The 15,982-nt window shown below is 41.0% G+C and overlaps 1 protein-coding gene across 2 annotated transcripts in view; it reads right to left on the bottom strand.

Moving 5' to 3' along the window:
* Nucleotides 1–2,509, bottom strand: part of slco2b1 (solute carrier organic anion transporter family, member 2B1) — a 28,282-nt gene extending 25,773 nt beyond the window's left edge. The window contains exon 1 of one of the 2 annotated variants that reach the window (XM_085421416.1): nucleotides 1,994–2,509. The gene's annotated coding sequence lies outside the window, so the exon portion shown is untranslated. The remainder of the gene's footprint in view (nucleotides 1–1,993) is intronic. The other variant, XM_085421415.1, reaches the window with a different exon arrangement.
* Between the last annotated feature and the right edge of the window lie 13,473 nt (nucleotides 2,510–15,982).

The raw sequence follows: 15,982 nt of genomic DNA, 5'->3' as shown, positions 1-15,982 counted from the left end.
AAGAGGAGTCTGGTTGGAGGCTTTTATTGCGAAGGGCAAAGGACCAGAAGACAAATGTTGATGTTTACCAAGAAGGTCAAAGCTTTTTTTTTCTTTGAAAGAGTTTTTTTCCCCTAAAACAGAACTGAATGTGAACAAAATTCACAAGAATGTGTTTGATTTGATTTGTGCCGTGTGACGTATTTCCATAATCAGGCTGAAATACAAAGACAACAACAACAGGAAACAGAGAAATTGTGGTAGAAGGAGGTGGAGAAGACAGGAAGTAGCTTCTTATCTTAGGCTACGTTCACACTGCAGGTCTTAATGCTCAATTCCGATTTTTTGATCAAATCCGATTTTTTTGTCTGCTCGTTCACACTACAAATAAAATGCGACAGCAAACGCGCTCTAGTGTGAACGCTCAAAGCGGCCCGCATGCGCAAAAGAAGCTGTCACACACAACGAGCTCTGTTTAGACCCAGAGCAACAGTATTGTTTGACTGATGGCCTTAATATGCAGACTTCGGACTTCGTTTCCCAATTTTTGCTTTAAGTTATTTTGTTATTTACATAATAATGTAAATAACCTAATAATGATCCTTATTGCTGTTTAAGAGAGGAGCGGTGCTTCAAATGATAGCTGCAGTTTTCTGTCAGAATCTGCAGATTATACAGTACAAATAAAATGTTCACATTGTCTTCCCAACAGTTTCACTAACATCTACACTGGATGGTCAGGAAGCGTTCGCGATGTCTTCTCGGGCGCTGATAATTGGCTTCAGTCTTGTGTCGGTGACGTAAAAGGCGGATTTAATGCGACTTGACCGTTCAAACAGCAGTCGCTTTCTAAAACATCGGATATGTATCGGATTCAGTACCACATACGAAAGTGACCCAGATCGGATTTGAAAATATCGGATTTATGCCGTTCACACTGTCATAGCATGATCGGATATGGGTCGCATAGGGTCAAAAAAATCGGATTTGATGCGCTTTCGCCTGCAGTGTGAACGTAGCCTTTGACGTCAACCGATTCTGTGACAGATTTTATCTGTCAGAGCCACAAACAGACGACCTTCATGTTTGAAGATAAAACCGATGACCACCACCTCCACCCTCTGCCTCCACACAGACTTCACGGAGTGAGGTGAGATTCCTGATGGTTGGAATAATCTGAATGTTTGTAATGAAGGAAACATTTTCCTTTGGCCAGTTTTTCAGGTCTTCCATGTTGCCAGTTTTCCTCATCACTGTTCGTGAACATGCTCGATCTGAAGATTGCTGATGGTTTACCCGGTGCCTCTCCAACCAAAGCCTGCTAAAATGGGATTGGTTGGTTTTTGTTGGACTACTGAAAGAAGAAAAATCCTTGAAGGTGTCAGGAAACGATTTCCAGCAGATGTCCTACAAGTCGGGTCAAAGACAAGTTCTTTTTTTCAGTAGATTAAATGTTTGACAGCAAGCACAGTGTTTGGAAACAAGCAGCATGGGATAATGAGTAACCAGGATACTGATAGCTTATCACACAATCAGGCCCACTCATGGCTCTGTGTACAGGCTCCTCACATCGTCACCACGTCCCTGAAGAACGAGCAAACTAAACCTGGGAATAACTAATGCCATGCAGGTCATGACATCATTGTTAACTTTATAATCAAGATTTAAATTAATATGTAAACACATTTTATGATTTCTGTTAATATAATATTAGTGCTATTGGAACTCTGTGAAACCTCTGACTGAGCCTGGCTGCGGAGCTCATTACGCTGGTCTCTGACCATGTTTAGCTCCTTGTGATCGCCATGACTGTAAAGGCCGTGTCACACACCAAACAGCTTAAAAATCCAGCTCCAAGCTCGAATTTCTTTATTCCAACTAACAGCACAAAGAGTCTGCAGCCAGCTTTTCTCTGTCTGAAGCAACGTCAAGTTACACTCCTGCAACGCGACGGCTGAGCTGTCTCACACACACACACACACACACACACACACACACACACTCGCGTACTCACAGCTTTAGTGAAAAGTCCCAGCTGTCCCACTAAAAGCCTGAAACCTCCCACAGAGAAAAACACTCAGACTCACTGTGTAGCTCGTCTCTCTGCTGCTCTCACTTTGCTGCAGCTCCGACTTTCTGTTCCACTCAAGCTGCCAACACACCTCCAACTCACTGAGAATAGGAGGAGACAACAGGAGCCAGGAGAGTGGTAGAGTTTGAACCCTCCTTCTGTGTTAAGACAGTCTGTGAAAAAAGCCATGTGTGTTAGTGTGTATGTGTGTGTGTGTGTGGGGGGGGATTTCTTCTCTTCAGGACTAAAAACCTAAATAAAAAAATAACACAAAAGGTGCAGTTCCTCCAAAGTCCAGCAGAGGCAGCAGAGACTCCCACAAATGTTTACATTGCTCTAAAATTTAAAGTCTGCATTATTAGGGGCGTGGCCTCTGGTATTGACAGGTAAGTGGCGACACAAGCGGCTGTAGCTGATAGCTGTCTGCTAGCTAACTGGAGTCCCTGGACTGGACTTCTGGACCACGTTTATGCTGTTGGAATTGAAGTATTTTGATGACATCTTCTGACCAATCACATGGCAGAGGGTGTGACAGAGTAGTTTGATGCTCCAATGCAGTGCATGAATGCAGCTGGAATCAGCTGATAACTCTGACCTCCACCCTCTCCGCCCATTATTCCTTCTTCTGGTTCCAAACAGATCAAGACAAAAGGACCATAAAATGTCCCACCTTGCCCTAAAAGCACTCTTAGAGAGTAAGGACAGGATACGCGGGGGTTTACTTGAAGTCTGAAAGTATGAAGCATGAAATCTCAGTAAGACCTTTAAATTTCTACCCTCAGACCTGCAGTCCAGCAGTCACATGACTGATTAAAATTAAGGAAATTGAACACATATAGAAAGTTTAACTTAAATATATTTCAGCAGTTTCACTGAAAGTCCACACGGACGGCACGGAAGTCAGAAATAGAGTCAGAAATAACATGTATGTTGAATGAAGAACACTTACCTCTTCATGTTCCCCGCAGAGAGAAGAAGGAATAATTAAAAAATGAAAAGTACAAGTACTGACAGGAAGTCTCTGGATTAACTGAGAAAGTCGCCAGATTAAAAAAAAAAGTTTTTCCTCAAACAACATGTGACTTTCTCAGATATGCCATTTCAAATGTTCTGTTTAGTTTGGCATCAGCGGTGCTTTGAAGGCAGTGAATCTAATTTCTTTCTTTGCTTCATTTCTAGAGCACATGTGGAGCTGTTGGATTTGCTGCTGAATGTGGTTTTCTTCTGGTTGTGTTTGGCAGGTTGGACGATTCTTGAGCTGTCTGTTACCTGTTTTTGATCACCTCTGACTGCACACTGTTAAGCTGTAATTTTAGGTTTCTGGTTCTTGCTAACATCTGTATCCTCAGACTGACAGGAGCCGGGACTCCTCCACTTATCTGTCGTCATCTGTCACACTCCAACCTTAACTGCTAGGGACGTCTGAACCTGCAGACTCTTTATCTAAAATCTATTAAGGTAAATATTTAAGAAGGGATTTATAAACAGTGATAAAACGTCATGCAGGAATATTTATTACTGATTGAACAAAAAAATGTAAGTTTTATGAACATAAATGGAACCTGGGGCATCCTGAGAGGATGTTTGGACCTGATATGATCTCACACATACTGCTTTCACCAGCACACTGACTGTATACAAAGATGGACATACCCACTGTAACATCACTGATTGACTTGTGGAGTCCTATTTATGAGACCTCAAAATGTCTTCATCACCGCCATATTAACTTTTCTCTTATTCTCTAGCAACTTTTCATTGACAGCTCATGGCCCACTGAGCGTGCTCTGATTGCCCCATTAGAGTCAATAAGAGCCATAAACAAGTCACTGGAACCGTTAACTCCTCAGGAAAGTCTTTACTAAGCCCTTTTTTCCAAGACTTCTATACAATTTAACTTCTTTCCTGAAAACATTAACAACTGACCTGACTGACCTGTCTGACAGATCAACACTGAAAATATGCCAGTGAGCGGTTTCTGCTCACATATAAAAACCAATGACTAGTTTTACAGATGAATTTTGCTCTAATGAGCTTAAATTCAGGAGTTGTAGTTTTAGAGTAGTTCCTTGTTTTCACCTAAAGCTGTTAAGTATTTGGAGGTCTAAATGCTCCTTCAGTTACTGAAAGCAAAAAAACACTCAGGCACCGCTGAGAGTTAAAAATGGTCCAGATAGGATCTTCACATCAGCAAGGAAAGAATGTTGAGGGTCCCCAGTGGGAAGAGATAAATTCCTTTGGTTCATTTCCAGCTTCTTCTTCCTGCAATTCAAACTTTAGCTGAGATAACTGTAATGATCAGAGGTGGCACTATCTGTGTGGACACTAAGATGTGAGCTACGTGATGACGTGACGAATCCTACTTCCGGGCCTAAAGTAGTCTGCGTTTAATATGGCTTTTGTGTTGTTAACATGTTTAATGTTTTGTATTTTCTTCTATTTGATCTCAAAAAGCTCCTAAAACAGTGATCACTGTTGACCTCCCTCGGCTTTTATTACCGCTAATCATTTATTTAAGCTCAGTTTTTAAAACCTTAGGATGTAGCTACAGCCCAGCCCATGCAGCAGTATATGAATGACTAACCTCGTATTGTGGATGGATTATCTCAGTTGTTCTCCTGGCTGAAGTTTGGTCCTTTTACAGCATCCTGCCATGCGATTACATTTGTTCCTGACCACCGAGAACACTCACGGTAACTTTTATCGAGTGGAAAAAAAGTTAGCTTGTTTATATTATGCTAACATAGCTGTGTCGCTAGCTGTCACGTAGCACATCATTATATACCAGCTAGCCCAACTTCAGTAACCCTACAAACGTCACTGCTGTTTAGTTTTCTGTCTTCATTTATGTTGGAAGTGATAACAGCTGTACGTTTGAATTTGTTTCCAAAACCCCGCAGTCAGGACATGCTATATTGTATTTAGATAGAAGCTAGCGAGCTAACTTCCTGCTAACTTCTAACTCCGTTAAATGTCATAAATTCCGTTTTCATGGATGCCTGGATGTTAAACTCAATTGTTACACCTGGTAGAGCAGAACGCTGATCATTTTATTAAAGATGAAAGACTTTAGACAGTTTTTCAACTCTCAGTAATGCCATAGTGATCGTTTGATATATGGACCTGCAGCGGAGTTTAGGCCCAGACACGGCTAGTGACGTCAGACTTAAAGACTGGATAGGGCTTTAGAGTTGACGTAACGCCTCAATGCATTGTGGGAGCGCCACGAATCAAGACAAACATAGATGTCAGCACAAGAACCCTTCTTGGTTTTGCTGGCGTGCAGGGAGTCACATCTTTGGTGATCTCCAAAAGTTGATTCTGTTCATCTGGACGTAGGGTTTTGTGGGAGAAATGTTTTGTCACTCATCCAGGTGACTTCTTCGGTCTCAGCTGACTGCAGGTTTCCCCAAATCTTATAAACAGTACATTTGCATAATGACTGAAACCAGCCCAGTGAAGGAACAATGGGCTGGAAGGTCAGTTCCTTAATCTTAATTATGCAAATTCTCATGACCATTGATCAACAACCACCGACCAAAATCCACTGATCAAAAACCACTGATCAATGGCCATGAGTACCATTCACAGAGAGTTGGGGAATGGCTGCAATCACAGCATTGTAAGATGGCCAAAGATGTACCCTTAGGCCTCCTCCTCGATTCAGAGATGGTCTTTCAGGAAGAAGGTGATAGACTGATTTAAGCAGTTAGAACAAGACAAGGCTATTGACTGGACCTCATAGCACAGCGAAGCGCAGAAGTGTGTGATAGCTTGGGTATGCATGGCTGCCAGTGGCACTGGAACACTAGTATTTATTGATGATGTGACAGGACAGAAGCAGCAAAATGAACTCTGAGGTGTCAGGGACATACTGTCTACTCATTTTCAGCTACACGCCGTCAAACTGATTTCATAATACAGATGGACAATGACCCAAAACATACAGCCAAAGCAACCCAGGAGTTTATTAAAGCAAAGAAGTGGAATATTCTTGAATGGCCAAGCCAGTCAGCTGATCTTAACCTATCTGAGTATTTCACTTATTGAAGACTAAACTTCGGACAGAAAGCCCCACAAACAAAAAGCAACTTAAAGCTGCTGCAGTAAAAGTCTGCAGAGCATTAAAAAGGACGAAAACAGCAGTCATGTCCACTGTTCCCTCTAAGCTGCGCGCGTGCGCAATTGCGCACTGCTGGCACGTCTCTGCGCACAGAAAATCTGCGTTGCGCACAAAAAAAAAAAAAAAAAGTAACCTGAATTGAAATTAAAATAAATACGTTAACAATTCTGTTTTGCAGTGTTAGTCAGTGACTGGCTGCTCCCATATGGGATTAGAACGATGCCACCTTATCCCATGGTCCAGCCAATGATGCGATTCACATTCGTATATACGCAGCTAATCAACGTGGTTGACAGGCTATGACAGCGTCCTTATGTGCCGACGCCGGTGTTTTAGCCAGCAAAGCGGCTGATGCGGAGTGAAGCCACGTTAATGACAACGTGTACAACCATTGGAGACGTGAGCAGGACAGACGGAACAACTGATGGAAAAACTGTTATGATAGCAGTTCTCTGTCTGATCAGGCACATTTAGCAGGGTTGTGAAATCACTGTTAAAGCTAGAAATGTGTTTTGGAGTTTGTACGTGCTTTGTCTCTTGGGCCAAATAAAACCACTTTTTTTTACATTAGTAATTCCTTTTGTGCATAATTTTATATTATTGTTAATAATAAATTAATTAAAGGAACAAAACAACCTGAAGAGCCGGTTCTCTAAAAAGAGCCGGAAATCCCATCACTAGTGACTGCTGAGTGTCACAGGTGTTACAGCAGTGATACATCTGCTGTTGTCAGGCCTGCAGGTATCAGGCTGTTGTTCTCCTTCATCTCATAGTGGACAGAAATTATTTTTTGGAGTGGCACAAATAATCTGTGTGGCATCAGAGTTGATGCAGAACAGCTGATTGTTCTGTAAATAGTTTGAAATGTTTATTTAAAAAAACGTCTTGGCTGCATTTTTAGGTAAACAGCTGCAAAAAACTTTGTTGTTTGCATAACTCAGTTACTCTTTTAAATACGAAACAATGGATTGGATTTTATATAGCGCTTTTCAGGACCCCTCAAAGCACTTTACAATGCCACTATTCATTCACACACTGGTGGAGGCAGCTACAGTTGTAGCCACAGCTGCCCTGGGACTGACTGACAGAAGCGAGGCCATATCGCGCTATCGGCCCCTCTGGCCAACACCAGTAGGCGGTAAGGTAAAGTGTCTATCAAGGACACAACGACCAGGACAGAGAGTTACAAACTCTCTCCCAGACCACAGACTCATAATACCAATCAGAGCTTTATTTGAAAAAAAAAGAAAGTTGTGTTTTCAAAATTGGAGTTTAAGTTATTTTTACTTCCAATAGTGTTAACATGCTACACAGGTCATGAACAAGATTTTTTTACATTTTCATTGTAAGTGGGCTAAAGCAGTTAATTAAAAGTAGTCTAACATAAATGCTGTAATTTGATTATTTTAATAAACCGTGTAAATTGGATGGATTGGATGCTGGCGTGACCACAGTGCACACGTCTGCTGTCGCTCACAGTGGTCCAAGGGTGTGTTTGCTCAGACTCATGAAACATTAGAGGGAACGTTGCTCATGTTCATGAGTTGAAGACTTCAGGCTGTCATTGCCAGCAAAGGGTTCACAACCAAGTATTAGAAATGTACATTTTATTTTTAGTTATTTCATTTGTCCATTTACACCATGGACCTAACTGTATGTATCTGTTCTTATGTAGTGCTGGCATTGCAGCACAGCCTGTGTATTCACTGCTTCTCTGCATTTCTTTACACTTCAGCTGATTTAACTGAAAGAAAGGGAACAAACTGGACACATCACAAAGCCACCTCTGATATCCACTGAGCGCCAGTGATTTCACAACCCTGCTAAATGTGCCTGATCAGACAGAGAACTGCTGACGTCAATAAATACATTACTTGGAATATAACTAAGATCAGAAATAATAAATATCTATCATAAGATTTTTAAATGCTGCCTGTAAATGTGATGGAAAAGCCTTTCTTCTTTTCTGTGGAAGGCACTTTGCTGTCAGACTTCCTCAAAATATACCCCCAAAAAAATAAAAAGAGCTTCAATGAGTACTTTGTTTTTTGCTGCAATCATTTCTTGACAGTTTCCCAGCAACAAGAGAAAACTTTCACAATCAATTCAGCCTCCAAAACAAACGGAAAACACCCCAAAGCAGGAATTAGAGAATGTTACTGTCATTTTGCAATAAATACATAAATCTATAGCAGCACTGCACACAGCAGAAAACACTGTACATGGGATTATAAGTCTTGGGTATGCAAACACAAGGTGAACAAAACATCGCATCTACTATCTTCAAAACCTGGATTTTAAGCCAACAAAAGCAGAAGTTCTCACAAACGCTCACAAACCTGAATAATGTTTGTTTGAACCAATTAAATATTAAAAAAGCTAAAATAGGTGTGGTGGTAATTTAAAAAACAGCATTCAAACAAACAGTTCATTAATATTCAGTAATGTTTTCTATGATGAAGCAATGATCTTACCAGCAGCATGAGACAAAGTCCAGTCAAATGTTCTTTGACCTGATGGACTTTTTATCATTCAAAAAATCACATGGCTCCAACTGAGTCCCAGGACCAGTGAAAAATTACATGATCACTTGGCTATCATGCATTGATGCATTGATTGAGCTCATTTTTGCACAGGCCTCCAGAAAGAGTCAGAGCACAATAATATCATTGTGTTTCTAAAAGAAATGACATTATAAGTGAAAAACGTTAAATGTGATACCGGTGATCCTTGAGCTTTTCATGTTGTGACCTTTGGTCTTAAATTTCGAATGTCACATACATGAAAAGGCAAATATGACTGTACAGATCCTCCCTTTTTATTTAGAAGGACAAGAACTGACGTCAGGCTGTTAGCAGAAAAATGCTCAGCAGAGCAGAAATAAAACCAAACAGGAGCTTGAAGCAGAGCACTTCCACATGGCCATGTAAGGGAGGCTCCAACGTGTCCAGCTGGGTACAAAACACTTTTGATTTAAAGCCAAATATCTAACAGCACATGAAGAATCTGTTTCAGTTCAAGTCTGAGACAAAGAAGCTTTTATCTGATATTCCATAATCCTGCAAAAAGAAATGCAAAGAGTGGAATATCTTTCTGGAGGAGTCATCGCTAGGTTTGTGTGTTAGTGTGTCACTCTATTTGCTTCCAGCCAAACACCAACAATGTTCAACATGAAGCCCTCAAAGACACCAGGCAGTTTTGTGGGAGTTCAGTAAAACAAAATCCCTCTGGTTGTGGTTCTTCTGTTTGGAACATCATCCAAAACCTCCAAGACTTCCCCGGCAGGAAGATTAAACTGGAGGTTTTTACTGCTGAGCATGTGGTGCCACATCTGCTGAGCAACTACCAAAAGTCCCACAAATGTTGTGCCGTCATTGGGTGACTCCACCTGGTTGTTTAACCATTTACAGTTTTGAAGATGAGGAGCTTGTGTGGTTTTTCCTTCTGGATTTTTGTACATGTGTCAGTTTATGGTGTAGATTCTCCTCGTATTGTCCGATTGGTGCTGGAACATTTTGAATCTGGTCAATTTTTAACATTTACCTGTGTTTTTCTCATTGTGGATGAAGCCTCACCTTGTTCCACAGTCTGTTCAGTAATCTTGTACAGTAAAAGTTGTCGTGAACCAGAAACAGAGACTGTTGCCTTCGAACTTCTGAAATGTGTTGGCTGAGGCACAAAAATCTAAGCAGAGCAATAACAATCGAATAACAAAGAAGAAAATGATTCTTCGTGCACTGAATTGTGTTGCAAGAGCTGCAGTGCAAACCCAGCAGAAGCTTCCATGTGTGTAGAAACACACATTTCACCATTCATTAACCGTACAGAGAAGGCATCGTTTAAATGCGTTAAAAATTTCTTTAAACAAACAGTTTAAAGAACATTTATTCAGTCATTGAAGTTCTTCATGACTGGGCCAAGTGTCCTCTTTTTTGGAAGCCAAAATATGGTCACCCTATCTCACAGAAAGATGTTTTATAACCAGAGAAACCAAAACTTTGTACTTTTGGCTCTGAACAGCACAACAGTGGATTGTAAATCAAACAATCAACATGTGATTGCAGACTTTCAGCTTTAATTCAATGACTCAAATCATTTTTGCATTAATTTTATAAGAATTAAACAGTTCAGGCAAAACCCAAAAACTGCTTTTAGTCCCATTATCAGAGATTTAACCCTCCTGTTATGTTGCGGGTCAGACTGACCCAGAACAGAAGAGATGTCACATGTCATCTGCATCACTACAGAAAACGAAGAAAATCAAAATTATAAAAGAAAATTGTAAAATAATCAATACCAGTGTTTCTGACCTGGGTCAAATTAACCGAGGAGCATAATTGATGCTCCTGGAAACCAACATAACAGGAGGGTTCAAATGATTGGAACACACAATTATTCATTTAAAACTTTGCAGCCGGTCTGGCCGACGTCAGGTTTGTTTCCTCTGTTAGACTGTAGACCAGGGCTGTCGAACGCCAGGCCCTGAGGGCCGGTGTCCTGCAGGTTTTAGATGTGTCCTTGATCCAACACAGCTGATTTAAATGGCTAAATGACCTCATCAACATGCCTTGACGTTCTCCAGAGGCCTATCAATGAACTAATCATGTGATTCAGGAGTGGTGGCCCAGGGTGAGATCTAAAACCTGCAGGACACCGGCCCTCGAGGCCTGGAGTTCGACACCCCTGCTATAGACTGTTACTGTAGCTATTTTAAGTGGGTACTTCCAAAAGTACTCTACTTTTCCACAGTACTTACTAGAACTTACTTTCGACACGTTCTATCAAAAACATGATGAGAGCATTCAGAAGAAAAATGTTTATCACATGAAATTTATATTTCTAAAGCTTCATAAAGTCACAGTTATTCATTTTCCTAAACGGCCACATGAGAAACTTGAACTAAGTTCTACTCAATATTAATTTGGACTCTTCGTAAGCTTATTTCTTGCACCCCTGCTCTAGTCAGTTTCCCCTGTGGAAATGTAAGTTCGGTTAGAAAAGATCTGATTCTGAACAGAAACCAAGGATGACAGAAACTGAAAAGGGCAGCTAGACTCCAGCAGAATATTTGTTTTTCATATTTTAAAAATAAAGAATTAAGACTTCTTACTCTTTGAATAATTGAAGGTGTAAAAATCGTATGACTGGATGTGGATTTAAATGAAGTTTTTCAAACAGAGGAAAAGGTTAACTGTACCAGAAAACTGATATTTCTCTTTTTATCAGAAAAGGCCATTACACATGTTACTTAATAATTGATTTTAGTGCACTCATGTTCTTATTGTTCTCAAATCTCAAAGATTGCATTTGTCATCGTTTTTCATGCATTTTAACTTATTCATGTCTGAACACACAGTAAAATAACTTTTATTTTACTGTATAGTTCCTCCCACATGTGGAAACTGTGTGACTTCTTCATTAGAAAGGACAGATCTGCAGGGAGGTCCACTCAAAGTCAAACATTTTCCTTCTTTGGGGTCAAAGGAGCTTGCAAAGAAAAGCGTCTGGACTTCTTTAAGTTGCTTGAAGACGTTTCACCTCTCATCCGAGAAGCTTCTTCAGTTCTAAGGTCAAATGGTGGAGAGTCCCAGATATAAACCTAGTGGGAGTGACCCCCCAGACGCCTTAACGCCCACTCACATCCTGGGCCATCTGACCTCAGGAATTCGCATGATAAGGTGGGGCCAGGTTTCACAATGAACTCACCCGAAACTCTGGCTGATTGGGACCCACGCCCAGTTTCCCACCTTGGCTCAGGCGATTAGAGGATCATCAGGGGGTCCTTTCGTCCCTCTGTGGGGGGTTACTCCCACTAGGTTTATATCTGGGACTCTCCACCATTTGACCTTAGAACTGAAGAAGCTTCTCGGATGAGAGGTGAAACGTCTTCAAGCAACTTAAAGAAGTCCAGACGCTTTTCTTTGCAAGCTCCTTTGACTACGATGACCTGGATGACTGAGAACCTTCACAGACATTTTCCTTCTTTGTATTTTTAGGACCACTGGGAGCCTATGCTGCCCCCTGGTGGTTCCCGTGTTTCATCATAGTATTTGCTGCTAAGGTAATGAGCATCAGTGTTTTTGAGAGAAAGGTGGTCAGTAATGAGCTCCTCTGTGAGCTGGATCTTAACAAAACACTTATTAACAATTTCTGATTGTAATTAGTCCTCTGAGAGACAGACAGGCTAATGGGGCTCAGAGGACAACACTGATTATAACAGGTGGTAATGAAAGCTCTACAGGGGCTAATAATCACCTTCTGCCTGCTGAGTTTCAAGTGTACTCTGGGAAACTGACATTTAAAAAAAGAAATACCAAAAAGGCAGTGAAACACACTAAAAAGTGCAAATGAATGTAAACATATGAGAAGTTTGGGAGAACTCACTTCAGTTTCAGTTTGATCACAATCAGAAATAAGTCTTGTCATTCGGTGTAATCTCATTTACAGAAATGTAATAATGGCATGTTTGAATAAGGTCTATTTAACTGGAGAATTTATTAATCTTGAATTAAAAAACGAAAAAAGAACCAGTGGAGCCGTGGGTGGTAAAGACTCAGAGAATATCTGTACTGTAATGTGTGAGATGTATTTGACCATAACCTTTATCACAAGATATCTATGGGTTCTGTTGATCTACTGGGTCTACTAACACCTCATTCACATTGCACTGAAAGCAGGCCAGGTGAGACACTAACAGACAAAGGCAGCTGCAACTGTAAATGACCCAGGTTGACCCAGGTTTACCTGCAAAAAGACTTCTCACATTTCTTTTGTTTGCATATAATCATTTGAAAAATAATTTTTTCTTAGTCCACACAACTAGAGCTTTCTTAAGCAGTAATAGCTGGAAATTTTGGTTTTCTTCATCAGTCTCTCATATTGTTGTGGAAGAGTTATGCTCCACTCTTCATTTCACTGAGGCTTGCAGCATTGATTCGTGCACAGCTCTCTGAGCTCTGGACTCTGACTGGACAGATGGCCTCACAGAGGAGTCCACGTCCACTCAGATCGTCACCCCTCCACCACAGCTGAGGTGCTTGTGCTGATGTGCACAAGTGAATTTTAAAGAAGTGAAACTTGGAGCCATTATCATTAAAAAGATAAGATTCAAAGTATCTGAAGTAATCAGTAATGCACAGATGCACATGATCAGATCCCAAGAAAGTGAATATGAAAAGAAAAGGCCAGTCTGCCAGTTCCCCAGATTTCTCAAGAGAGAAACTGTTACTGCAACCTTTAATTCAATTAACCTGCTGGTCACTGAGACTCCTGGGAACTATAAGGCCTCCAGAACACTCATTATAGCCGGAAGATGGCACGAAGATGAGAGCACACACTCAGGCCGACTGCAGGAACAAGCCAGATTAAAGTTCAAATACTAAGATAACAAAGGTCAAATGGTCTATTGTGTGACCACTATTTTTTATTTTTCTGAACCACAGTTTGTTGCACGTTTTCAACCTTAAAAAACAGATTTTTACAAACACTTCTTGTCCTTTATTCTGAAAAACCCTCATTCTGATGGGGCAGTTAACAAGAAGGATTAGAAGCTTGTTTTTTTAATGTTTGAGTAAAAGACTTGAACTACAAACTGCAACTATGCTTAATTTTTAAACTGCTGTTTTTCTTTCAAGTTATCCCAGGTGTTACTTTAAGCGAAAGCTAATGTATGGTTGGTCAGTATGCCTCAGTGCACCAGATGTGATCAAATTCACATTTTAGTCACCTACAATTTCCACGTTAAGAGGCTGGAGAAGTCTGCAGTCTGTATTTCATTTGGACTTTTCTATTATGCACTTTGCATCCCGATCAGGATGCATAGCAGAAACTCAGTTTTCTTTATCACAAATTTAGTTGTCTTGTCCTTCCATATGATGCCACATAATCTATCCTTGCAGATCTGTTGGTTAAACTATTTGGGTTTAATTCTGACTTACTGAATTTGGACTAAAGTGGAGAGAAAAAAACCCCCACACATACAAAAAACAAGAAATACAGTAATATACTGTTTCAACAAGTTTTATGCCATTTTCACTCATGAGCACAATGAAGTCCAAAAATAAACATCTGGAGATGTTAATGTTTGGGTTTGAGGTCAGGGTGGGGTGGGGCAGGGTAGCACGGCGACACAGTTTTTGGTCTTAAAATGTCTTTTAATTTAGACTCATGACATCTTATTCCTGAACAATTCATCTGATTGTTTCAGCTGAACATCCAGTACTACAGGCAGGAAACTCAAAATTAAAACTCATGTCAAACTTACTTTTAGAAATGAAAGGACCAGTTAACTGAAGTGAGCTGTTAACCGACCGTGGCTCAGGGGGTTGGGAAGTGCATCTGTAACCGGTTCGATCCCCGGCTCTCTGTCCTGGTCGTTGTGTCCTTGGGCAAGACACTTTACCCTACCGCCTACTGGTGTTGGCCAGAGGGGCCGATGGAGCGATATGGCAGCCTCGCCTCTGTCAGTCTGCCCCAGGGCAGCTGTGGCTACAACTGTAGCTGCCTCCACCAGTGTGTGAATGTGAGAGTGACTGAATAGTGGCATTGTAAAGTGCTTTGGGTGCCTTGAAAAGCGCTATATAAATCCAATCCATTATTATTATTATTATTATTATTATTATTATTATCATTATTATTATTATTATTGTTGTTGTTAAAGAGTCATAATGCAAGAAAAATGGGTTTTTAGATTTCTTTATTTGTCTAAAAGTTTCGAGTGTGAGCAAATCTCTGGGAGCCAACTAGTGACTTTGTTTACATCTGAAGTTTAATGGAAACTTTCTGCAACAAACAGGCAGGACCTTGATGATTCAGTTCAGCTGGTGCTAGTGTGGGAGGTTGGGGTTAGCTGAATCCTCCTTGGAGAGTTTTCGGTCTCGTGGTGCTAATTAACAAATTGTTGCTGTAACAATAGCAACAAAACATGAGGCACTGAGATACATTAAACTACTCAGCAGGGGATACCTCGTGGGTCTAATGCAAATGTGGAAAGTCTTTGGTTGTTTATGATCTTTAATTATCCTCAAGTCCATTCGTTTGTTTTCATTTTGTAAGACTGTATATGAGCATCTAATGAGGAAAATCTGTATCACCTGCTGTTAAAAAGTTTATACTCTTTTTCCTTTCTTTCTCTTCTTATCAAAATAGAAATAAGTCTTGACTTGTTTGTTTTTACAGTCTGCTGGATAATTTTGTCATAGCTCTATATTTACCGCATAAGACATAAACAGAACCACCTGCTGACCATTTAAAAAAATGATGTGTGACAATATATGAGCACTGATCAGTGTCATGGGCCCAGAAAGAACTGATCACCATGGTAATGATGTTCTTGCCTAAAAACCAACAGCCAACTTAACAGGATTATCAGGATGCCACCACAGAGTCAAAGAAGGTCTTTAAAAGCGCTCCCTGGACTCCAAATGACCTCAGCCGCCTCAGCAGGTAGGGTCTGCTCTGACCCTTCCTGTACAGAGCATCAGTGTTGTGGCTCCAGTCTAGCTTATTATTCAGGTGAACACCCACTATCTCAATGTCCACTCCCTGGATGTTCACCGGTGTCAGTGTGGTGGGTCTGCGTCTCCAGAAGTCCACCACCAACTCTTTGGCTTTCCCGGCGTTGATCAGCAGGTGGTTCTGCTGACACCAGTCCACAAAGTCCAGAGTCCACTGTCTGTACTCTGACTCGTCCTCACCTGTGATGAGGCGACTATGGCAGAGTCGCCAGAGAACTTCTGTAGGTGGCAGCGTGGGGAGTGGATGGAGACGTCTGCAGTGTAGAGGGTGAAGAGGAACGGTGCCAGCACAGT

This window comes from Rhamphochromis longiceps, linkage group LG10 (assembly GCF_057381845.1).
Source record: "Rhamphochromis longiceps isolate RC_006_pf linkage group LG10, R_longiceps_female_GT1.1, whole genome shotgun sequence".
NCBI classification, from domain to species: Eukaryota; Metazoa; Chordata; class Actinopteri; order Cichliformes; family Cichlidae; genus Rhamphochromis; species Rhamphochromis longiceps.
This window is presented reverse-complemented; position numbering and strand designations above follow the sequence as displayed.